Below are 26,543 nucleotides of genomic sequence, written 5' to 3' on the forward strand. Positions count from 1 at the left end.
GCATCACAAAATTTAGAAAAGTGCAACTAGTTCACCGGCTGTGGATGTTCCTGAACTGGAATACTCTGGTCTCAATAACCCATGCTCTGATTATCTCATTATTGTATTATTGCAATGCACTCTACTGGGCTACTTTTGAAAATGACCCAGAAGACTCAGATAGCACAGAATGCCACTGTCGGATAAAGGAGTGTGGTAGGATCATATAATGCCTATATTAAAAGCTCTGCAGCTGCCTGTATGCTACTAGGATCATTTCACAGTGGTGATACTGTTTTACAAAGTCCTAAATGATTCCGGGTCCAAATACAAAAACCAGTAATTGGGTATCATAAATAGGGAGAGTACTCTTATACTGAGGTCCTGCTTGCAGGCTTCCATAGGCATCTAGTTAGCCACTGTGAGAACAGGATGCTGGAGTAGATGGGCCTTTGGTGTGATCCACTTAGTATTTTTGGTTTTTCAGTTAGCATTTTTGAACAAATATGCATTTAAAATAACAATAAGGGCCAGGACCCAGGAAAAAAGGGTTCAGTTTCGGGTTGATTGAGATTCTTTTTTATAAAGGCAATTGCACACAATGCATTTACAGTTCTTTTCCTATTAGCTGCAAATTAAAGCATAAGAATAAATCTAAGTAAATGATAATAGAGTTCATTTTTAAAATATGGTTGTTATCAAACAGCCACAATGGATTGCCTGACAAAATATCATCATAACAGTAGACAAAGAAGGATTTGAAGTCCCAGGAACAATAAACCAAACAACACTTATCCCATGGAGAAAAAAAACACATTGGTGGATTAATACAACAGAACATCATAGCAATTTACTTCATTGATTTGAAAAGCAAAGTGCATCATGATTTTTGTGCAATATTGGCAAAAAAAGAAAAAGGCCTGATAATACTTTCCTAATAAGATCAGTAACTATGACATCTGTGACTCCATGGATCTCTTCACAAACACACCCACACCCCAACTGGTAGTTCAGCCATATATACAAAACTCTCTCTCTCTCTCTCTCTCTCTCTCTCTCTCTCTCCGCACACACACGGGAGACATTTAAAGCACATTTACAGCTCCCCCCCCAAAAAAATAGTGGAAATTTCTGAATAGCAAAAAGAAAGGAAAAGGAAAGGACTCTTCATATCATTATTTTATATGATACAACTGCTTTGTCCTGCAGCATAGCTGCGCAAGTCTTATGGCAACACAATACATTCCTGCTGCTGGGACTGTAAGCATAAACATTTGCTGTCACCCCATGTGGTTTTTTATAGTAGTTTTCAAACTACAGAAGCATTTGTCCCTATCAGTTGCATTCTCTGATCTTAAGTATTACAATCTAATAATAAAAATGTTGCCCAACATCACCACTCTTGCTGATTTCAGCAGATGCTGAACAGGGATGCTCTGAAATTTGTGAGAGTATTTTCACATGTTCTCTTTTATGATCACAAAAGTTTATCCATGTTTTGGTAAGCAGCAGGAGTGTGATGTACTGTCACATGGATTGTGCAGATTTTAATTTTGTTATCTTTTGAATATCCAGCTGCTGGCACACAATCTATTTATATTATCCTCTTTCTGAACATGGTGTAGGAGTGAGTACAGAGTAGGAGACTGCACAGAGAAGAAAGAGAAGATGGGTGAAAAACATGGCTGAAGCTTGCATGGATTTAGATCTCCAACAGCCTGAATTCTGATTGAGACAATTACCTAGACCACTTGCTTGGAATATACTAAAGAGTGGAAGGCTGATTCAGGCCTACTGCTCTGGATACAGTCCAATGCCATCGGTGCCTCACCCCATATAGGATTGCGGCCTATTGCCGAAATAAAACACAAACACCATTCATTGGGTTAAATCATGGGCCACTTTATTAAACGGAATCAATTAGAATAATGAACCTGCAGAGCGGAAATCAAGTGCGGGAGCATTCTGATGATCCAGGCAAAGCCTGCTTGCAGCCATAGGGCGACCAAACCTTGCCTGAGCCCGGGGCTGCCCTGTGCCAGACCCCAGCTCAAGCCACACCCTGAAGATGTGTAGGGGGTCCAACCCGCATCACCGCCCCCCGGAGCCGTGAAACTCTGAGCGGATGAGGCACGTTGGCCCCAAAGGCGGCCCGTGTTCTGCCCCCCGGGTCGTATAGCCCTGAGCTGCAGGCCCCCGGACCGCCAATCGCCCCCAAAGGTGCCTAAAGGTGTCACCTAGCTGCCCTTTCCCTTTAAACCTTTTCCCGCACTTCTTTGCCACAAAAGGGGGACAAGCCTCTGCTTAGTCTCCCTTTACCCCACACCCGATAAGAATCTTATGCAGACCCCTCTGCAGGTCCATCAGGAAGATGGCATTGTTGCCTCCTGAACTGCATGTCAAGCATGTCTGCCACTGAGGGCCTTGCCCTCCATGTCTGACAACAGCAGACAACCCAAGGCTACCGAGGCCTCAACTGCATGTCCTCACATGCCTGCCACTGAGGGCCTTGCCCTCCATGTCTGACCACAGCAGATGACCCAAGGCCACCGAGGCCTCAACTGCATGTCCTCACATGCCTGCCACTGAGGGCCTTGCCCTCCATGTCTGACCACAGCAGACGACCCAAGGCTACCGAGGCCTCAACTGCATGTCCTCACATGCCTGCCACTGAGGGCCTTGCTCTCCTTGTCTGACCACAGCAGACGACCAGAGGCTATTGTGGCCTCAACTGCATGTCCTCACCTGTCTTGCCCTTCAGTAACCAAGGTAATTCCCACCCAGGGGAATGACCCCTCCATGTCTGACCACAGCAGATGACCAGAGGCTATCGTGGCCTCAACTGCATGTCCTCACATGCCTGCCACTGAGGGCCTTGCCCTCCATGTCTGACCACGGCAGACGACCAGAGGCTATCGTGGCCTCAACTGCATGTCCTCACATGCCTGCCACTGAGGGCCTTGCCCTTGAGTAACCAAGGTCATTCCCACCCCGGGGAATGACCACCACTTGCGGGACCTTCCGCACTGAACCCTGCTGGAACAACATGGATAGGAGCCCATCCCCAGCGCATACTCTGTCGACCCAGCCACCATCAGAGGCCTGGCTGTGAACCAATGTGCGTTTGCAGCCCCACGGCCAGCCTAGAACATCATGCCATGGCTGCAGAGTAGGCTGTGAAACTGCTCCATCCCCGTCCAGCAACCTGCCAAAACAGAAACAATCGTGAACAATTGGGTCCTGGACCTTCAGACTCACCCCAGGGGTGAATGTTAGAGTCAATAATGAACATCTGAGGAACAATTGTGGCATGGAAAGCCAAATGAATTTCTGGGATAAAAAGTGAAGCAGCACACACACACACACACATTACAATTTTAACATCTCCAGCTGAGGTAACTGTAAATAAAATAAAGATTGTGATGGAATTTATTGATTCCAATGTTGGCCTCTTTATAAAGTAGTATATATTTCCACCTCTTTCTTGCCATTCACAAATGTAGCTTCTTTAGTCTAATGCTCAAGACTTTTGTACAACCTGGTAACCAAACTGCTTTTGCAGCATTTGCTAGTTAATGTTCTCCAATACAACAGCACACTTTTTTAGTGTCTACGGAATGGAACCAGTTTTTTTAAAAAAAATCTTCCAGGATTATAGAATATAATGTTTTTAGATACAGGAAACTGTATCGTAACAACAGACCTGTATCCTGAAGGACAACCAATGTGAACCCAACAGACATATTGGAGGCAAAATATTCAAGAAATCAAGTAGGAAATCAAAATATGCTCTATTCTTGTTGATACAAGAAACAAACCTACGTTCAGAAACTGTTAGGCATTTGGGGAAATATTTCAGAGAAGTATTTGTACATGCAGCAAAAGAAAGAAGAGCACACATAAGAATATTCTGTAAGTTTTTCCACAAACCTACTGAAGATTGCTGTTCCAGCATGCTGCAAGATGGGAAACAGCAGCCATCTTTGAATCACATCTGGGTGCCCCCCTCCAAGAGAGATTCAGAGGGTGGTAACAAGGAAGAAGGCCTTTCAACTGTGGCTCCCTCCATATGGAATGTTCTCCCCAGTGAGGGCTGCCCAGCCCCAGCATTACTCCCTACGCCCTGGCAGCTTGCTTCAGCCAGGATAGGAGGTGGCTTTCCCCCCTTTTTTATTCTTCCATAATGTTTTAAAAGTGTCTTACTGACAACAATGGAAAGGAAATTGACTACACCAGCTCTGGAAGGAAGTGGACTGCCTTCAAGTCGATTCCGACTTATGGCGACCATATGAATATGATTTTCATGGTAAGCGGGATTCAGAGAGGGTTTACCATTGCCTTCCTCTGAGGCTGAGAGGCAGTGACTGGCCAAAGGTCACCCAGTGAGCTTCATGGCTGTGTGGGGACACCAACTCTAGGGCTAGCATATATCTCAGACTTTTTGCAGTATGTCAGAGAAAAAGGAGGGTTTTTTGGAGCCTGCATGTTCAAGGCTGCCTCCTGATATGGCCCCAACACACACTGGGGAGAATATTTCATAAGCAACCACAACCAAAAGGCCTTCTTCCTTGTTTTGGTCCTACAGCCAGTGAAACACTGCCAATGTACACAGGTGATGCTTTCCACCAGCATACCAGGGGCTCCCTGGAGCTTGCCTCTGCTGGCAGAACAACACCTGCCAGCAACACTTAGTGCCCTCAGTCAAACTCCTCCTAGAGAAGATAGATTTGCTCTCTTCATATGTAAATGTGGGAATAAAATATAAAGACAAAAAAGAGAAATAATCATTAATTAACATAAATTTGGGTGTTGTAGTCCATGTGTTATGGACTTCAGCTCTCATCAGCCCTAGCCAGCATGGTCAATGGTCAGAGATGATGGGAGTTGTAATTCAAACCACTTGGAGGGCACCATATTGGCTATACCTGACATAGATCAAGCTGAGGTGGTAAGACGAGAAAAAATGTAGAAAATGAGAACTCCAGAAACAAAGGAAAAGGCACAAAGCACTAGGAAAATTATCCCTGGAAGTGTACTCTTTTTCTCTCCCCCTCCCTGTTTTTTTCTAAGAATCACAAATACATATTTTGGATAAATATATATGTACACACTTATTAATTATGATAGAATCATGAATATAATATATGGTAATGTACTATAATTTATTAAATTGTTTTCCATAAATTACCCCCACACACACATGCCATAGAAATAGTAGTTTTGGAGGGGTTGGATGAGGAAATGCAGGCAAAACAAAAAGTTGAAATTGAAGAAGAGAGGTACAAAATGGAGGATGATCACCATTAAAAAAGTAAGGATTGATTCATTCTTTTGAATTTGAAGACTGCTGAAAATAGTAAAAGCACGGCAAATACTTGGGAAGAACTTGACAAGAACTTGAACTTGAAAAATACGTCATAAGTTTTATAGGAATTAAGAAAAACATATGAGATTTTCTGTTAAAAAATGGTAACGTTAGGTAGCAATCCAAACCCAAGACCTACTGGGATGAGTGATTGAGGATTTGGCAGATCTCCAGCTCAGCTGGGTTTACGCTGGCTGATCTCCCCCATCCCGGTTCAGCCAGAGATGCATCAGTGTAAGTCCTCCATCCCAGCTTAGCCAGCTCAACCAAAGTTGAGTAAGTCTCAAGAAGGAGTGTTCTAGGAGTGTGGCAGAGCAGGGGAGACTTACCTCTATTCCAAACTCCTTTCAGTTTAGTCACATAACCTAGCAACCCAGTGGAAGTTACACTGGCAAAAAGGGTGATGTAAATCAAACTCTATTTTCAAGATTTGCTTTCCCTCTGCCAGGCTCAGAACAGACTCAGCTGGCAGTAGCCTTATTCCTGGAAGGTGTTTGAAATAGGTTAACTTACTCTCTATCTTAGGCCGGCATAAATTACATTGTCTTTCTATAGTTTGGATTGCTCTGTTATTACTTTAAAAGATTGTATTTTAAGGGTGCAATACTTATTGTAAGCTGGCTGGGAGGCTTCAGGGTGCAGTGCAGTGATGGCTGGTGGCCCCTTCATTTCCTCCCCCTTGAATTTAAATAAGAACCCAACCAGCCAGTTTTGGGATGCAACCTTACATGCACTTTACTACACACAACCTAAATCTGTGGCTGTATGTTCTTATTTCAGATTGACTAAATGGATACCAGACTCTCTAGGGGCAAAGATTTCTACTAGGTAGCAACCACATGCTACAAATGAGTAAACATCCAGACATGAAGGGTTATTTATTTTTTTCCTAAGTAAGAAAGACAGGACCTGATTTGTGGTAATGTAACCCTGCCGAAATGTGATATGCAGAGAGACAGCCTAGAGGTCTACTTCAAACAAATGAAATCTTTCCTGAACTGTATTACTTCAGACTGAATAACCAAGGTCCCAGACTCACCTGGTACCCAGTTTGTGGCCTGGTGGGAAGGAGGAGAGCTAAGCAAGAGGAGTGAGCCATTATGAGTGGCCATGTTGTCAGTGGGGTCCAGGCAGCATGGCCACCCTGGCATGGAGGGAGAGGATGGGATGCCTTCATAGGACTCAGTCAGCATGTGGGCTGGTTCCCGGAGAAGGCAGCACTTGCAGGAAGAACTGAGAGAAGACTGGCTTGCTTGGGTCCCGCCATGGACTATTTAAGTGTGCCTGCCCCTTTGCTCCTCAGCCGTTTTGCAAAGACATTCCCACTCACCCTTCCTTAGTTTATGTTACTCAAGTAGATATGTTACCCTTTCATTCTCTTGCCCTTGCTATGTCATTTTTTGCCAGGGCTGGGAAGGATTTTTTTTTTTTTTTTGCCAACAGGATGAATGGTATTTCCTAGAGGTTGCCTTTGCCTTCCTCATAGCAACGCTTTCCCCCTCTTAAGTTGTTCTGTTTTTTACATTGTCACATTATCTTGTGTGGGAATTAGCATTGGGATTTCCAGTTGGGACCTCCCTGCTTTCCATGATCAGGGAACCCCTTAAGGGATGCTGGATGCCATATCTCAATTCCTCTAGCCCTAGCTCAGGGGGTGCAAGTGGGATGGAAGGTATCCCCAGTTGGCTCTGGGTCCCCCTTTTTGAGACTGTTCCCTGCTGTGGCCTCCTAGCACACCAGCTGGGAGGCAGGGAAGGGGCTTGTACATCTCACAGTGGACAGGCTGTGCGATCAGATCCTTGCCCTATGCCAAGCTAAACCCTTTTGAACTGCTTTAATCAATACAGAGTTGTGGCCTTGTTTTTATCCATCAAAGTCTCTTGTCCAGTTATTTCTCTGCACACTGCCCTTGCCCCTGGGTCCACAAAAGGAGGATCGTGTGAGTGAATGCTCTTCCATGTATATAATTATATGGCTTAGGTTTTAACATTCATGTTTCTTTGGAGATTATTTTAATAACAAGTGGTCTAAAATGTTTTTAAATAAATACATAAAGAAAGCAATTCTCAGCATGCAGAACAGTGCAGGCCTATACAGGTCTACTCAGAAGTCCCACTGAGGTCATTGTGGCTTACTCCTGGTAAGTAGACATAGGTTAATGTCAAGAAGTGTCCTACTATTGCTTTTCTGCTTGATGTGTTAGGTAGGTATATGTGCAGGGCTTTATTTATATAAAATATATACACGAAGGAGTATTCATTATGCTGTCTACCACAGCAGTTCTACCACTTCACTTGCTGTTTGTGTGAGCTAGACCAGACAGAACAAGAGACAAAGAAAGGGGAAAAGTGTGAACGTGTGTCTGGAGCAACCTGACAAAAATACAGAAGAGTGCTATGAAGAGCAAAAGGTTCATGACACAACTTGATAATAACTTCTCCTTCCATATCAGCTGGAGGTGCAGTTTCCTGTATTCTTTTCAGGTATTCATAGATGAAAGTTCGTACCGTTTCACAGTAGTTTTAAAGATACTTTCATTTCAGTTGTCTATTTTCGGCTGCTTATAGGTTTTGAAATAAATTACCCTCTAGGCTTGAACATTTTTCCTCTTCTTCTAAGCCCCAAAGGTGGTAACAGTTTCAGGAGAGCTGACAAAATTCCATTTGGCAATTTTTTCAAGTCTCTGACATTGAGGTAGGGGATGTAATTCCATTTTCTCAGCATGTAAGATATTTGTGAGTCTTTTCTTTTTGTACAAGAAAAACAAGAATGAACAAACAAGAATGTGTCCCTTTTTGAACTGCAATACTTGGCACATGTTCCATCCTCATCAAGTGCCAACACAAACCTGGGAAACAACTTGGTTTGTCATAAATGGCATCCTGCTCAAACCGGTACAGTAGGCATATGTGCTGTTTTCCAGGGAATGAATATGACAGCAGGTCCAAAGCCAGTTCTAAACTGTGGATCTCCAGGATGGGGAATTGATGTAGCTCAGTGGTAAATCACATGATCTGCATGCAAAAGGCCCCAGGTCAATCCATGGCATCTTTAGGTAGGGCTGGGAAAGACTCCTGATTGAATTCCTTCCAGTCAGTGTCGACAATACTGGGTCGAATAAATGGTCTGATTTGCTGTAAGCCAGCTTCATATGCTCTTAAGATGACAATTCTGAAACCTGATGTATGGATCTTGAAAGACATGGTCTTCCTTCTCACCACCCCACAACATGGTTGACACCTGGTTCCCCAAAGTCTGATCATGAGCGCTGCTACCATCCAATTGTCACAAGTGTCATTAGCTGGGAAAGAACTTGTGACTGGTCCTGTCCATCTAGTTTGAACATTCACACATATTCTACAATGGCATGGGATCTCTTAATGGGGATCTGGTTCTCATGTTGGTGTGTGTGTATGTATGTACATTCACAATATTCACGTATGTGAAAGAAGGGGGTGCTGTTGCTAAGGCGAGTAGCTGTCAATATCTGACTGAACAGGAACAATCATGATCAGAATATTTTTTTAAGAAAAGTTTCAATTTTTCAGGTATACCTGAGCAACTCATTATTTGAGAATTTTAATAGACCATCTCATATAAATGAGCATAATAGCAAAAATTCAGATATTTATTTGTGCAAAAATAAGACAACACAACCGCAACAATCTTCATATTTAGTGCACCACTGAAATAATTTCTAGGCAAATTGCTATTATTTTTTTCTCATTCTACACATATTCCCCAAATCCAATGAACACCATCTCCTTGGGCTTCTATCTCTCTGCCTCATGCTACAAAATACAGCTGTTGTTGATCTTTGTTCCTCCAACTCTACCATCCTCAGCAGCACAACAAAGGGTTCCTGCTTTTCAACCATACTGCTCAGTCTCCATTACTACCAATCTAAGTTACAATTACGGCTTGATAAAGCTATGTCAGATTTGTCACAGAACTCCAGCAGCCTCATGTTGTATCCATCTCTAAATGCACTGACCTCAGAAAAGAAAACCTCCACTCATCCAGACATAAACACACATTTTTCTACGCATTTGTCAAATATGTTTCCAGCATCTCTGCTATCTTTTCCATGTATCTGGTGAAGCCAGTTCATGCTTGCATAAAAATCATGTCACAAAAAATGTATTACTCTTTAACAGTGGAACCCTATATATGTCTACTGAAAGTAATCCCTATCCAGATCAATAGGACGTGCTCCCAGATGTATAGGACTGCAGCTGTTGGCCACTTCAATACTATTTTGCATGCAGCAGGCTGATATGGCTACTCTTCCAAAATTTAAGAAGATCATCTCATCAGCTCCTAATTCCTTTTCTCATATTCTGGTGTGCTTGCTGCTATTTCTTTCCCAATGTGACATATTTTCAGATATATATTCAAGACTTAATCATAGTAATATCAAATAAAAATTACAGTTTTTTAAATATAAAAACAATAATGTGTCATTATCGTTAACTGTAGGAGAGAACACAGATATTCTCCATACTTAAGATTTTTGAAAAGAAGATATCAAAAGTGATGTTGTACCTTTAGAGATTGAGGTTGTTCAAAATAAAGTTGCACCCCCTCTACGGAGAAAGGAGCTGAGAATATCTGTAGAAAATGAGAGCTCACCTTTACATCCTCCACTATTGGTTTAAATATATTTTCAGACTTTGATCAATCTTACCTTAAGAAATCATATTGGATGCTTGCACTGGAGTGATAGTCTGCACGATAAAAAGTATGATGGTTGGCAATGAAGGTGACATTGGTCCTGCAGAAAAAGAAACATAGATATTACAAATGATCAAAAATTCATATGTCTTGGGTAGCTACATGGAAATAAGGGGAGACAGACACATCTGTTATGTGAAGGTATGTCGGTTTCGTCTAGACTCCAGACAGAAATCTTGGATTGGTTGCGGTGGTGGATTTGAATATGTAGTGGCAAAATGCTGTTATTACTAGAAATCTTAGAAAGTATTGGTAGAAAGATGGAAGCAGACTGTTTCTTTATTTTCATGTATTAAATTTATATTCTACACTTCCTCCAAAAAAGAACTATTGGTGACATAAACTAAAGACACCAAAATTGATTATAATTTTATTGTTCACAGTTCCTATGTTCAGAGAGGATTAAACTAATATTTCCAGACTTTTCACTTTTCATTAATATAAATTATGAAGAATGTTCAAAATATGTTTATTTAGTGGCTCTATCTATAACCATCCCTATTCCATTCATTTATCAGAGCAGGTAACAATCTTATGAAAACATGTAATGCTGGAAGGAAGTGATGTCCAATTAAGCCATTTGCCAGGCTAAATCTCTGTCCACTACTGTGTGGCTGTAGTGAGAGGAGGAACTATCTCTCTGATACCCTTACATATTGGGAGGCAGCAGCGAAAATATAGAATACTTCAGCCAGCACTGTTCCAGCTTTCTGTTTCTGAGTGGCTAGTCACTGCAATGGTGTCAGTAGACTGTGCCTGCACTGCTGCTATCATCCATTCAACAACTGTGCCCTTCCAGAGTGTTGGCTGTGGCATCCATACCTCCACAGCTATCTCTTGACATGGAAATGTAATAGCAAAAAAAAGTCCCTACTCCCTCCATGGTTGTACAGCAACTTTGCCTACCGAACTCTCTCGCCAGCAAGATAGACCTAGGAAAAAATGGAAATGGACTGACTTCAAGTTGATCCTGACTTATGGCAACCCTATGAATAGGGTTTTCATGGTACGTGGTATTGAGAGGGGGGAGGCTAAGAGGCAGTGTCTGGCCCAAGGTCACCCAGTGAGCTTCATGTCTATGTGGGGATTCGAACCCTGGTCTCCCAGGTCATAGTCTACCACCTTAACCACTATACCACACTGGCTCTCAGATGGGTCTTTTTATGGTTACCTGCAGCTTAATGGAATTCATGTTTAAAAGTTGTATGCCTTAGAACAGGGATAGCCAACACAGTATCCTCCAGATGTTATGGATCCTAACTCCTATCAGTCCTGACCATCGACCTGTTTACTAGCTCCTCCCCCCCATTAATTTCCAATTCCTCAAAGGTGCACAATATACAGTAGGTAAAACACCTCAAATCATCCAACATGTTTCATTGTCTGGAGCTCACTGGAAAGCCAAAGTCAGGTCAAGGTTCTGTGGTAGTGGAGCTGGCACTTAGGAGTAATCCTTTCATTACCTCTTTCTATCTCACCATTCCAAGGTGAATCGAGAGTGTCAGCAGGAACACCAGCCATGCCAGTCAGAATATCCCAGAACATTCGAGAATCTTTTGGATTACATTAGACTCCATGAGTGGACCATCTTACTCCCCTCCCAGCCATATGTGGAAGAATAGCCACTGTCATGTCAAACCTCATCTGTTATTGAGAAAGGTCTGACACCCCCAGACATGGAACCATTGCCAGGATGCTCCATTACAAACAACATGTGTATTGAGACAGCCCCATGGTTGTGATGGAGGCCATGAAGTCCTGAGCTGGTTCAACCAAGGCAGCCTTGGCAATTATGTAGGGTTTCTCCAGCACCACATCTGAGACCACCTCAGTCAGCTCAGGCAGGGAGACTGCTATGTAGTGATGTGGGTGGTACACCATCATCCTTGTCCTGTCTCTGTGGTTCAGCACCATGTACAAACCAACAAAGTTGGTGCTAAGTATTCCCAATAGCATTTAGCATACAATGTTGAGAAAATGTTAAGGAAAAACAAACTGTACCAATTAATATAATCTATTCCCCCCATCCTCAGTGGCAGGTGAATATGGGTGCAAGGCAAAGTACAAGGCTCCAGTTTTCATTAGCAGAGTCATCAACTCAGGATGTTGTAAGACATAAATTACATATGAGTTCTGCCTTGAAGTTAATCCCATCAAAACTAAATTCCCACTAAGTAAATTCACCCAAACATGCCCATTTGGGCACATGTTTTGACATTCTGAAACCAGAGTTGACTGCAACGCGTGATTAAAGTGACATTATTGTTCCATATCTCCATATGCCAATATATCACCACAGCTTTGGCTCAGACCACTTCTGGAAATTTTTAAAAAACAAGGTGAGTCATTGTTTAGAGAACTGTTGAGACAGTCCCACCCACATGATGAAATCCAGTTGGATTAACTTCACCATGTCAAAATGGGCTTGCCATTAATCAGGCATAAGAAGGAAGAGTGCCATTGACAATTTACCCACCCAAGCCAAGTTTCATAGCATCTGACAGCAAAGGGGGGGGGGACATGTAGACAGCGAGAGATGTCACACCTCTTTGATAGTCAGCTGTTGAGTGTTGCAGGAGAAACCGCAAATATTTTTCCCAACAAAATAATAAACATTAAAAAAATTGTCAGTACAGTAAAAACAATGCAAAACCTTAACGTTAACTACATAATTCATATTGTGAGACATACCTTGCAGTTTCTGCTACTAGCATATTAGAGGATTATTAGTGCAGGCAGTTAAAAAAGCATACCTGGGACCAGGGCATCAAGGGCTTTCTTGGAAACCTTTAGACAAGCAAGGCCTGAAGCAAGCCTTCTTATTAAATAGGCTTGATTTCAATTGCTCACTATATCTAAGTAAATTTACTCTATATAATTGCTCGCTATATCTAAGTAAATATACTCTGGTCCTATATAACTACTTTAAAAACAGGTATTATTTACTGTTTTTTTGTCAGGGAGAGCAAAGTTTTGTTTCCCAGATCTTGGTAATGGCTATAACTAATGGTTCTGAAGCACAGATTATCTTCTTTTGTCACAAGATTAGATTTAGATTACATACAACACATTTTACAAAAGAAACGGGCAGACCTCTCCTTCCCATCAAATCTGTAAATGTTTGCTGAATGCTTAAAGGTAATCTAGTCTCTGACATGTCTATGATTACCAACAGTTCAGAAAAAAAGACAGAGACAATCTTGGTTTATATATATTACAGACTTGATCATTTTATTATTATTTTTCCTTACAAGACCAAAACTGGACTCCTTCAGGCTGGTTTTTGTTTTTATTTGTTTTATTTTAAAAGATGTAGGAAAATATTTTAACGTTTTATTTTGTTTTAAAGAAAATTTCCGTTCATAAATCAACTCAGGATGCAGACTTTGGTCAGTTCTGCTCTGATAAACATTTCTGGTAGAACTACATTTGGGCTGGAATTTGACAGAGGGCTATTCCCTTAGCTTGCCTAGAGGTCTCTAGTAGGGGTGTGCACCTTGTTCTGTGTGGAGGCCAAATAATGTAGCAAAGTAAGGTGATTTGGGGGTCTTCCCTCTCCCCTATGTCTAAGTGGGATTTCAATAAACGCCCCTGACTCTTCTCCCTCTCTCATAATACTAGAACTCGTGGACATTCAAAGAAGCTGAATGTTGGAAGATTCAGGACAGACAAAAGGAAGTACTTCTTTACTCAGCGCATAGTTAAACTATGGAATTTGCTCCCACAAGATGCAGTAATGGCCACCAGCTTGGACGGCTTTAAAAGAAGATTAGACAAATTCATGGAGGACAGGGCTATCAATGGCTACTAGCCATGATGGCTGTGCTCTGCCACCCTAGTCAGAGGCAGCATGCTTCTGAAAACCAGTTGCCGGAAGCCTCAGGAGGGGAGAGTGTTCTTGCACTCGGGTCCTGCTTGCGGGCTTCCCCCAGGCACCTGGTTGGCCACTGTGAGAACAGGATGCTGGACTAGATGGGCCACTGGCCTGATCCAGCAGGCTCTTCTTATGTTCTTATGTTCTTATCAGGGCCCTCACAAAGCCTTATGTACCTCTGTCACTCTATTCTGCACTTTTCTGTATAATAGTTCTATTTGTTTATATCTCCGGCTTTTCTGTAGGTCTATGGGTTTTGTATGAAGTGAGACTGTCCAAAATGTTGCCCAAGGAACACTGAAGAGCTCTGGATTGCTTTTGTTTTGCTCTTTAGAACTCCTCAGGCAGAATTCTAGACAGAAGACCTATCAGAGGCCCATAAAGACTATATCAGAAGCCTGACAACCTATCTCAGAAGACACAAACAACCAGGAAGGTTTAAAAAATGTACAAGTGAGAATACACACCTTTGCCACCTCTTTTTTTAAGGTAATAAAGAGCAAGAGGCAAATCCATATTCCCATCCCTCGAAATATGAAACTAATAGGGATTTTGGAGTTTTAGTTATCCTAATACAGGTATTGCAGTAATATGGAAGAAAGTTTTGCACAAAAACACTTGGATTTATCTGTCTGCAATTTAGCAGGATTAATTCACTCTGAAAGGGCTCCTGCACCTGTAAATTTTATCCACTTTGGCTGAAAGGGGGAAAATGTATAGCCATTTCTATATTCTCAAATATAGTGAATAGGAAACACATTCTGGAATCTAAAATACAGATCAAAGTGAAGACAGCAACACAGTAACAGATCAGAATTGTTTTTTTAAAATGCACAGATATACATGCACAGCAACTCTTCACCCATGCACATCCCTATTCTCTAGCATTTTTACCATGAATCAGGTCCTAGAGATCTCTATTTTGTTCATGCCAGAAATCAGGTCTCCATCTCAAATACACATTTTGAAGGATTTAATGGACGAGAGGGCAGCCAGGAAGATTTGATTAGTGATGTGAAGTCAGTGCCAGACCAAAACAGTTTGCTGCCTAAAGCAGTGCCTAGATGCCCCCTCCAGCTAAGACCAACATCTTAAAAAGTCTCACTGCACCAGTGAAGTGTCAGAAAGTGAAGATTCAATGTGTAGCTGAGGAGAGACAAAAAAGAAATTTGCTTTTTGCTAGCTCTGTGCATTGTGATGGATATTAATACATGAGGGCAGGAAGGTCAGAGAACAAGGCCTTGAGAAGTGAGGAAAACTCCAAGAAGTTGATAACTCTGGATGATGAGACTCGTGAGTGACAAGAAGTAGGTAAAAGAGGTTAAGGGGTCCCAAAGATATAAACACATACTGGTCCTTTTCTTCAGAACAGTGTGGGAGTGTAAGTGATTGCAAAGCAGGGAGTGAGGAGAGAGGGGGAGAAAGAACCACAGGCATAATTCATTGCACGATGTGACATTCATCAGTAACTGTCAAGACAACACCATGCACACACAACAAAACACCCAAGAGTGAAGGAAGGCAAAGAACACATATACATTGCAATGCATGTCAGTGCAGTCCAATATTAGGCAATAGTCACATTTAGCAAGCAGCTCCCACTTCTTCTTTTTCTTTTAATCATGGCTGGTGCTCCATAGGCCCAAAAGAGCCAAATGATTCTGCACAGGACAGGAAGAACCAGGACAACATTAGCAATGGAAGGCCAGCACTAGTTCAATGTAAGAATATGTTTCTTCCTTTTACCGGTGCTCAAATTCTTATTCTGGATCCTTTGAATGAAGCACCTCAGGATAGTTACCACTCAGCTATAAGGCACAGCCATGTTTGTTGACACAGCTTTAATGGTCTCAGATTTGTGGTTGACTGGGCTTCTATAAACTCTGACAATTAGTCAGTTAACTAAATATCAAGATAATTTAAGAGCAAAATGGAACCCTTAATCCCAACATGCTATTAAATAAGCTTTATTCTATTACTACCAATAGTTGCTACAAGTTTAAAAGATAAGAGGGAACAATAGAGATATTCAGTTATTTCCTTAACCTTACTTCCCATCATAAACACACACCCCACAGCCTCACAAAAAGAAACCCTGTTTGGGCATTCTAATTCCCTGCACAATTAGAATCATGTGAGGGAGAGTGAGGGTATCATGCCAGCTCTGCCCCCATTGCTGTTCTTGTCACTCTCCACAAGCTGGAGGCAAAGATGCTCCGCTCCTATAGGCTCCCCACACAATTTAGAACCCCAGAAGATCAGAGTTTTACATCAAAGAACTTGAGAAGATTGAGGGGAGATATAATAGCACTCTTCAAGTACTTGAATGGTTGTCACAGAGGAGAGCCAGGATTCATTTCCATCATTCCAGAGTGCAGGACACAGAATATTGGGCTCAAGTTACAGGAAGCCAGATTTTGACTTAACCTTAGGAAAATCTTCCTGTCTGTTAGAGCAATGCAAGAATGGAAACAATTACCTAAGGAAGTAGTGGGCTTTCCAATGCTTGAGGCATTCAAGAGGCAGCTGGATAGCCACATTTTTCAGCACTGAGCAGGTGGTTGGACTCGATGGCCTTATAGGCTGTTTCAGTTCTACTGTTCTACGATTCTATGATATGTGGTCCCTATTCAGAAGTTATCTCTCCAATTTATGGTGACAGGTATCTAGAGTACTCACCTTTGCTTCAGAAGTTGCCCCTCCAGCTCATGGACGGTGACAGGGATGGCAGATCCTTGCCCTTTCTCATCACACAAGGGATGAATAAGGGATAATAATATAATGAGTATGTCTAGAGATTCTACTCACACTAACCAAGCAGAATAGGCTAACAAACCCTTGCTAGAAAGGAAATAACCTCTGTGATGGCAGGGGTAGTGAAGAGGTAGGTATACAATCCCTGGCCTCAGTGGCCATCATTCAGACCACTTTCACAAATTGATCTTGGGACAACTGTGATATGGAAGTTATATCTGCTCCTGGTCTCTGCTGACCTCACCAATTAAGGATCAAACTCGCTCTTATGTACAAGCTTGTGTTTCGTGGTCACTCTAGACTGTGAGAGAATGCTGGGGTCTGGTTTTGGTATAAATATCTGTGCAAAAAATGTAAAAAAAAAAGTCAAGGAACCTGAAAGGAGTCAGATCTGGAGGGGGGGGTTAAGCACCAAGATAAACTATTCAGTCATATGAAAAAATGACACCCCCCCCCAAAAAAATGTGTAAAGTTATGGTCCTGGGACTTGAAGGGTGGAAAGGCAAGAATCAGCCTTCAAAGTCAAGATGAAAAAGGAGAAAAGGCAACACACAATTGATACAATCTGATAAGGAAATGGGAATTGGCTAAAAAGGAGAAAAGGTAATGACTAGGAACTGTAAGAGAAGCTAAAACCACTGTCAAGAAGCCAAGGACTAAGGTGGAAGGAGGTTACAAAAGAAGAGGACAAGGTAATGATACTTCATTAATGTAAGAAACAGAAAGGAGGTAAAAGGAGTTTGGATGTTGGGGGAATATATTGCCTAAGTTTGTTGTGCATGCTTGAAATGGTCCAATCATCAATTCAGCCTTCTGGGTTTTAAGGCAATGTTTAATGATGGAGACACACAAAGTGCAACAATAATAAGTAAATGTTCACAATTCACCTCCAACTTGGAATGGCTTCTAGAAAGAATACCATCTGACCAAAGAGTTTTAAACATCAGAGCTTTTTTCCATTTAAACACATCCATACAATTGCTTTTGGTGGTAAAAGGTAATGAGTTGATAAGTCTGACCCTAATAAATTAACAGTCTGGCTTCCCAAATATTTATTTATTATTTAATTATTATTTAATTATTATTTAATTTGTATCCCACCCTTCCTCCCAGCAGGAGCCCAGGGTGGCAAACAAAGCGCTAAAAACACTTTAAAACATCATAAAAACAGATCTTAAAATACATTAAAACAAAACAGCATTAAAAACATTTTTAAAAAAACAACTTTAAAAAAGGGTTAAAAACATTATTAAAAAACATATTAAGCAATTCTAACACAGACACAGACTGGGACAGGTCTCAACCTAAAAGGCTTGTTGAAAGAGGAAAGTCTTCAAAAGGCGCTGAAAAGATAGCAGAGATGGCGCCTGCCTAATATTCAATATGGCGCCTGCCTAATATATGAAACTCCTTGAGATGTGTCAGTGCAAACCACATTGTGCTCTACTCAGTACAGAAAAAGAAAATCTATGGATACCTGGAGACACATAGGGAATGAAATCCTTGTTTAGTTCTGTGCAAGGTTACAATCAAAAGGGGAAAAAACCCACGTTATTTTATGTACTCTTACAGATCTGAAACAATTCTACAAGCCTCCTATCACCACAATTACATAAGCATCTTCCATGATTTCCATTTAGTTCTGCCCCCCCCATGCAAACCCCTGACAATAAATAATGAAATGATTCAGCAGCACTTTTGCCCACAATCTTGGCTCCTTTTTTCATCCTTTTGGATCCTCCATCCCTTTCCTGACCACTTACATCTTTGCAGCAGGTGCAGGCTGCTTCAGTGGCTCTGTGTTCAGGCTGTGTTAGCTGGAAGAGTCCCCCGAATGGTTGCATTGCCCCAATTTCTGTATAGTGCAATGCACAGGATGTGATCATGAGCACTACAAGGATTTCCTTTTAGATAAAGGCTAAAAAGGGATGCAGCCATATTGTGGAGCAAGTCAAAAGCTCAACACGCTAAGCTTTATTGACTCCACTGGCTCCCAATTTGTTTCCGGGCCCAATTCAAAGTGCTGGTTCTGACCTTTAAAGCCCTAAACAGCCTTGGACCAATATACCTGAGGGACCGCTTATGCTCATATGTACCTGCCCAGGATTTAAGATCATCTGCCTCTGGTCTCCTCTGCATGCCTGGAATAAAAGATGTTAGATTGACAGGAACGCAGGAGAGAGATTTTTCAGCTATGGCCCCCAAGCTTTGGAATACCCTACCCCAAGAAGTCCGCTCTGCTCCCTCCCTGTTGGTTTTCTGGAGACTTCTGAAAACGATCTTGTTCAGGAGAGCCTTTGGGAGGGACTGAAGGTAGAGCCTGACACTGATTTTATGACTTCTACGTTAAATTTTACCTTTGTAGTCCCTTTAGTACCACTCCCTATATATATATATGTATATATGTGTGTGTGTGTGTGTAAATATATATATATAGTATTTTATGTATTTTAATTTATTTTAATGTTTTTGTGATTTTACTGTTTACAATTTTATTATGTACGTGTTAGATTTTATTTTTGTAAGCCGCCCTGAGTGCCCTGTTATAGGGTAGAAGGGCGGGATAGAAATATTTAAAAATAAAATAAAATATTCAGTTTTCATTGTGTTGTCTGGGTTTATTTAAAAATAATACTTTTGCAAATCTTGGGGTTCTCCCTAGCCTGCTGATACCTCCTTCTTGTTATGTGGATGAACCCGCAAGCAGGAAGCTTTTAATTAACATTGGGAGTATCCTGCTGAACGCTGAGATTGTGCACATACTTGCACAAGTAAAGCTGTATTCAGCAGTAGTGTAGTGGCAAATTCAGAAGTACGGGGTCCCTTCATGATAGTCACAGCCACACCACACACCCCATTTTTGCTGCTGAGTTGAGAGTGAGATCCTTGTTAATGTCTTCTCCCACAACAACAGATGTCCCTAGGAGCCAATAAGCATGAAAGAGAAGAGTGTTAGCTACTAAACAGAGTCTTCTCAGTGGCTGACTCATCTCTTTTTACTCTGATTGGCCCCAATCAGCCTGAAAGGTCAAGAAAGCATGTTAGAAGACACTTTGGAGAAAGGGCTAACATTCCCCTTTCATGCTGATTGGCTCGTAGCATGCTGGAAATGTAGAGACCCTGCTCCCAAAAAAGTAAGAGGTCTAAGACACACATCCCGATACCCTGGACGACTACACCCCTGGTGTTCAGATTTTCAGATGTGCATCCAGAGATAGGAGCAGGAGCAGCACCTTCAGTCCTGCGCAACCCCTCCAGGCATAATTCCGACATGAACGGAAGGTGTGGACAGAACTTTTGCTTTTCTAAAAACATTCATTGTTAAAAATGTACTTTATTTCTTTTGGAGTAGAGTCCAAAAGACTTCTGGTTGCATGATGGGAATTCTTTTTTCTCTCTTCCACTCTGTGGCCTCCTTGCACTCCCCACTTTGACCCCCAATCCTCTAGAACATATTTTGTAATGCACACAAGGGGTTCAGGAGGATGAGAATTGGTTCCACCAATTGTGGACACCATTGGATTTCCCTCTTTATCTTTATATTAACATTTAATTCCTTTTTTAAGCCCCAGGTTTTGTAAGAGAATGTATCTTGTGAAAATATCTTAAAACAAAACATTTTCCCCTCAGTTTTACAGGCCATTGACATATTTCAACATGCCCAGAATGGTTTGCATACTTCTTAGCTATCAAAAGTTCATTCAGAAGTTATTCCACAGGGGACAGGGATGCAATTCAAATGATTTTGCATTCCCTACCCTCTCGGCCTAATATTTTCATGTGTTCAATAAAGAAATGCATATACATGGGCTGGGGAGTCATAGTTCAACAGCATTAAGAGGAAATGATTCAAAAATATAATCAGCAGGTCAACAAGGCATTCTTTGGACAAATAATTTAGCTTGCCCTAAGTGAAGCTCTCTTGCCCGCAGCAGCTGAGGTCAGAGCTTCCTGTTCACATCAATAGTTCAAGTAATCCTAATTTGGTTTTATGGTTCTGTTTTGTATAATATGTGAAAATTACCCAGTTATGCTTCCCTCCTCCATTAGAATAATTGTTCCAGCAGACGACTGCTGTTTATTCATCTCTCCATCATTCAAGCATTTTATTATTGCTACAAAATATAACAAAAAATCAACCCAAATCGTGTTTGCATTTTCACAAATTTGTAGGGCAGTACAATATCTGAGAGAGAAGGTCAGGTCTCCTGCTCCCCTGGTGCATTCACTATAGCTGCCCAATTTCCCTGATTTTTAAAGTTTGATAGAAATATCTGCAGGCTATAGGTATGTCCTTAAACCACAAGGTTTTTTGCCTATTAGTGAATAACCAACATCTTTATTTTGAAATCTTACAGGAAAGTATTTGAGATAGAAGGGCAAAAAATAATTGAAATGCTGTCTTACTGTGGAGTTTTAATAGACAAATGTACTTCACTTCACTGAATGAAGAACTAAAGCACAATGTTTGGAAAAACAAAAACTGAACATATTCTGCCTTCTGTTCTCCAGTAGGATAACCTGAACCTTACACACATCCTATGTAATCTGGTACTAAAAATAAACAAAGGTCTCCCCTGTAAGCAACCTGACCATTTTTTTTAAAAATAAATGGACACCATATGTAAAGTTCAGAAAAATCAAATAAAATTATGAGGCATGACCCATTCCTTTTCCTCCTTTTTTTTGTTATGTACTTTCAAGTTGATTACCACTTATGGTCACCCTATGAATCTGCAACCTTCAATGGCATCTGTCGTGAACCACCCTGTTCAGATCTTGTACATTCAGGTCTGTGGCTTCCTTTATGGAATCAATCCATCTCTTGTTTGGTCTTCCTCTTTTTCTACTCCCTTGTGTTTTTCCCAGCATTACTATCTTTTCTAGGGAATCATGTCTTCTCATTATGTATCCAAAGTATGATATCTAGAGCTGGTTCTGAAGGGCGTCCAGGTGGGGCACTGGCCCAATGGCCCCTGGAGCTACAGGAGGCCCCTCAGTGGCCCCTCCGCTCCCCTGCCACGAGCTGTGGCACGAGCCATGGATTGCAGGGCAGGAGCTTCCGCATGCCTGCCATTCCCTCACCCCACCTACCTGTCTCCTGCCTTTTAGCATTGCCCTTAATGAAGATGGCGGCCGCGGTTTCCCTAAGGTACTGAAGCCCCTGCCGCCATCTTAGTTGATGGCAGTGATGCACACATGTAGCATGCACGCGTGCCATCAACAAAGATGGTGGCGGAGTTGTCATCCACACACGCACATGCCTGGAGCCGGCCCTGATGATAACCTCAGTTTCATCATTTTAGCTCCTAGTGACAGTTCTGGTTTAATTTGTTCTGACACCCACTTATCTGTCTTTTTTGCAGTCCATGGTATGCGCAAAGCTCTCCTCCAACACCACATTTCAAATGAGCTGAATTTTCTCTTATCTGCTTTTTTGCACTGTCCAACTTTCACATCCATACATAGAGATCGGGAATACCATGGTCTGAATGATCCTGACTTTAGTGTTCAGTGATACATCTTTGCATTTGAGCACCTTTTCTAGTTCTTTCCCAAATGCTCTCCCCAGTCCTAGTGTTCTCATTTCTTGACTATTGTCTCCATTTTGGTTAATGATTGTACAGAGATATTGATATTCCTTGACAAGTTCAATGTCTGCATAGTCAACTTTAAAGTTATATTAATCTTCTGTTGTCATTACTTTAGTGTTCTTGATGTTCAGCTGTTGTCCTGCTTTTGTGCTTTCCTGTTTAACTTTTATCAGCGTTAGTTTCAAATCATTACTGGTTTCTGCTAAGAGTATGGTATCATCTGCATATCTTAAATTATGGATATTTCTCCTTCTAATTTTCACACCTCCTTCATCTTGGTCCAACCCCACTTTCCGTATGATATGTTCTGCGTATAGATTAAATAAATAGGGCGTTTTATAGTTGTTTCTTCCAAGTATTTCAAGAGCAGCGTTCACCTCACATTCTAGAATTTCTGGTTCTTCATCATACAGTTCCTCCATGAATGAGTCTGTCATCCTGGCATCTCTTTTATATAATTCTTCAGTGTATTGCTTCCATCTTCCTTTTATTTCATCTCGGTCAGTCAGTGTGTTCCCCTGTTGATTATACAACATCTTGGTTTAAATTTCTCTTTCATTTCTCTGATCTTTTGGAATAGGCTCTTGTTCTTCCCTTTTTGTTGTCCTCTTCTATTTCTGTACAATAACTATTATAATTATCTTTGTCCCTACGTACTAGTCTCTGTATTGTTGCATTAAGGGTTCTGACCGTGTTTCTATCTCCTTTTGCTTTTGCTTTCCTTCTCTCTTTAACCATTTTAAGAGTTTCTTCAGTCATCCACTGAGGTCTTTCTTTTTAACTAGAGGTGTTGTCTTTTTGCATTCTTCCCTGATAATGTCTCTGACTTCACTCCATAATTCTTCTGGTTCTCTGTCAACTAAGTTTAAAGCCTCAAATCTGTTCCTTATTTGATCTTTATATTCTTCTGGGATGTTATTTAAATTGTATTTTGTCATGATGATTGCTTTGTTTTTCTTCTTTAGCTTTACTCTGATTTTCGATATGATCAGTTCATGATCTGTACCGCAGTCTGCTCCTGGTCTTGTTTTTGCAGCAAGTATGGAACTTCTCCATCTTCTGCTACCAGTTATATAATCAATTTGATCCCTATATTGACCATTTGGTGATGTCCATGTGTACAGTCATCTTTTTGGTTGCCCAAAAATTGTGTTTGCAAGAAACAAATTATTGGCTTCACAGAATTTGATAAGTCTTTCTCCTGCTTCATTTCTATCTCCTAAGCCCCATTTCCCCACAATTCCTAGTTCTTCTCTGTTCCCCACTTTTGCATTTCAGTCCCCCATAATTATCAGCACATCTTGTTTTTGGTGTGTGATCAATTTCTTCCCCTACTTCTGCGTAAAATCTCTCCAATTCTTCTTCTTCTGCATTTGTCGTTGGAGTATAGACTTGGATGATGGTTATGTTAATAGGTTTCCCATTTAATCTCATTGATATCTTGCTCAGACCTTGTGTTATAGCTTCTAATTGCTTTTGCTACATCACTTCTCACTATTAAAGCAACCCTCTTTCTTCTTAATTTTTCATTTCCTGCAGTTTGTAGTTGCCTGATTGAAAATATCCCATTCCCGTCCATTTTAATTCACTCATGCCAAGTATTGTAATGTTGATACGTTCCATTTCTTGCTTGACAATTTCTAACTTTCCCTGGTTCATGCTTCTCACATTCCATGTTCCTATTGTGTGCATCATACAACTCTGGACTCTCCTTTAGCATCTGTGCACATCAGCCTCTGGACTTCCTTTTGGCTTTGACCCAGCGGCATCATTAGTCACAGTGCTACTCGTACTTGTCCTTTGTTCTTCCCCAGTAGCTTGCAGAGTGCCATCTGACCTGGAAAGCACTATCTCGTGTTGCAGTTTGGATACTCTGTTCTTAGTGCATCTTAGTCTGGTGTCTCAGCTTTGACCATTCCGCCTTGGGTGCCCCTGCTAAGAGTCTAGCCTCTTGGTCTAGACTCCTGACGGCATTGCTCTCAGCTTCTTCGACACTCTCAAACTCCCTCACCATGTTAAGGTTTTCATCCTAGAGGAGTTTTTCCTCCCTAGCTAACCCTTGGTATGCAGGCACCAGAGTGCATTGAGACTGGATTTTTTAAAAAAAGTTCCAAAACTACTGAAGTAGGAAATGCCAGTACTTCCTATGTTCCTGTTTCTTTTATGTTCTGTAACACTTTCATAACTCCACTTAAAAGAACAATCTTATAGTCTGCTAGAATATCAAAGAGATCCACTGTGGAATTATGGGTGCAGTGCATAACAAAATAGGAAGGGCCCTTATACTGAGTCAGACCATTGGTCCATCTAGCTCAGTATTATCTACACTGAATGGCAGTAGTTCTCCAGGATTTCAGACAGGGGTCTCTCCCAGCACTTTCTGGAGATGCTGGGGATTGAACCTGGGACCTTCCACATGCAAGGCAGATGCTCTATCACTGAGCTACAGCTCTTCTCTGAATGGACATAGGCCAGGGAAACCAACCAATCTTATTCAGCCATGTCAACCACTGAGTGACATTTATCCCGTGGTTCCTCATAAAGCCCTGGCCCCTAGAGGTCTCTAGGTCAGTCACTCAGCTGGAAAGTCCAGACTTTCCTGAATCATTCTCAAAATAACTTGCTGCCACCACATACTGAATTACAAAGGAAAATAGGGCTCTCTTTTTATTTGGCTCTGTAATTCAAATCCAGTATGTGGGATGAGATTGGATAACCTAGAATCTCCCAGACAGAAAACATCCATGAAAGTTTGAAGCCAGTACAAATAATTATTTTTGGGGAAAACTCCACCAAGAACAAGTAGTCAATAAAGACCAAATAGTCTGACTATCCTAACCTAGTGTTCTTGACTCTCCTCTTTAAAGTTATCCTCCCAGTCTTTTACCTAAGTCCTCGTTCTCTCACACACCTCTCACTCACTCTGACTCCACTTGTTATTCCTTCACATTCCCCTGCTGTCAATCATTGTTCCATTTACTCTTCTGTTATGGCCAGTCACTATCTGCTAGCTTAATTTAAAGACAATGACTATCTACTAGCCTAGCTTAAAGGGTTATCGTAATAATAAAATGAGAAAATCATAGCCATGACATTGAGCCCCTGCAAGAAGGATGAGGTAGAAACATTCTAAATAAACACACTGCTTTCTTTGAGTGTGAAGTGGCCATGCTATGACACTGTGGCAGCTTTTCCAAACATAGGCATTCCTGGATCCCAACTCCTATGAGTCAGGCAGCATTGTCAATAGTCAGGGATGTTGCGAGTTGCAGTCTGAAACATCTCCAGAGAACCAGATTGGGGAAAGCTGTGCTGTGAGATTACAGTATGCAGTTGTGCTGTTGACTAGCATTTTAATACAGAGCAACCTGAGGAGAAAATATGCTGTCCCAGTATGTAATACTATAGTGGCAGTAACCTGATTTATATATATAGCCATGAGAGTGGATTTTCCACATTATTCAATGTTCAATTGAAAATATCTCCCATGCCATTTTGATGCTTCCCATAAACTCATTTCAAAACAAAACTTGACAAAACTTATAGTCCTGAACTCAGAAACTCTTGCTTAACAACTCTCTCAATTTTCATGGCAGTACAGAGAGAATCGAGAGTTCAAAGTGTAAACAAAAGGGGGGGAGCCAGACCCCTTTTGGACTTTTTTCTGTCAGTGTTTTCATAATATGTTGGAATTAATTAAAAATCAGCCATGTTCACAGAGTACCTGTAATCCTGTTCCTGACCTTGACCTCACCGATCCTAAGCATGATTGCAGGAGAGTAAATCCCACTGAACTCAATAAGCATGCAAATGATCAATCCATTCTCAGAAAACTTGCACAGGATCCCATTTCTAACCTCCCAGATTAAAAAACAGAGACATTCACTAATAAGCAAAAAAAAACACCTTGCAGTTTAAGAACGTATCTAGAGCCAACAGATTGATTTTTTTTAATCAAACTTCGAAAAGCAGGGAAATTGGGCCACTATATTGAATGCACCAGGGGAGCATGAGACCTGACCTCCTCTATGAGATATTGTACTGCCCTACAAATTTGTCAAAATGCAAATACAATTTGGGTTGGTCTTTCACAGTCAAATCCACTTCCTTTTTTTTTTTTACAATAATTTTTATTCAAATTTTCATAAAACATACAAAACAAAATCATAAAACATTCAAAGACAAAAAACAAAACAAAACAAAAATGATTAAACAAAAAAATAAAATGTTGACTTCCCATTTG

At 41.2% G+C, this 26,543-nt stretch overlaps 1 protein-coding gene across 4 annotated transcripts in view; it reads right to left on the reverse strand.

Moving 5' to 3' along the window:
* LRRC4C (leucine rich repeat containing 4C) overlaps window positions 1-26,543 on the reverse strand; it is a 637,988-nt gene that overhangs the window by 259,013 nt on the left and 352,432 nt on the right. For all 4 annotated transcript variants that reach the window (XM_061613155.1, XM_061613154.1, XM_061613153.1 and 1 more), the window contains one exon: window positions 10,032-10,118. The gene's annotated coding sequence lies outside the window, so the exon portion shown is untranslated. The remainder of the gene's footprint in view (window positions 1-10,031; window positions 10,119-26,543) is intronic.

The sequence above is a fragment of the Rhineura floridana genome, chromosome 2, assembly GCF_030035675.1.
Source record: "Rhineura floridana isolate rRhiFlo1 chromosome 2, rRhiFlo1.hap2, whole genome shotgun sequence".
NCBI lineage: Eukaryota > Metazoa > Chordata > Lepidosauria > Squamata > Rhineuridae > Rhineura > Rhineura floridana.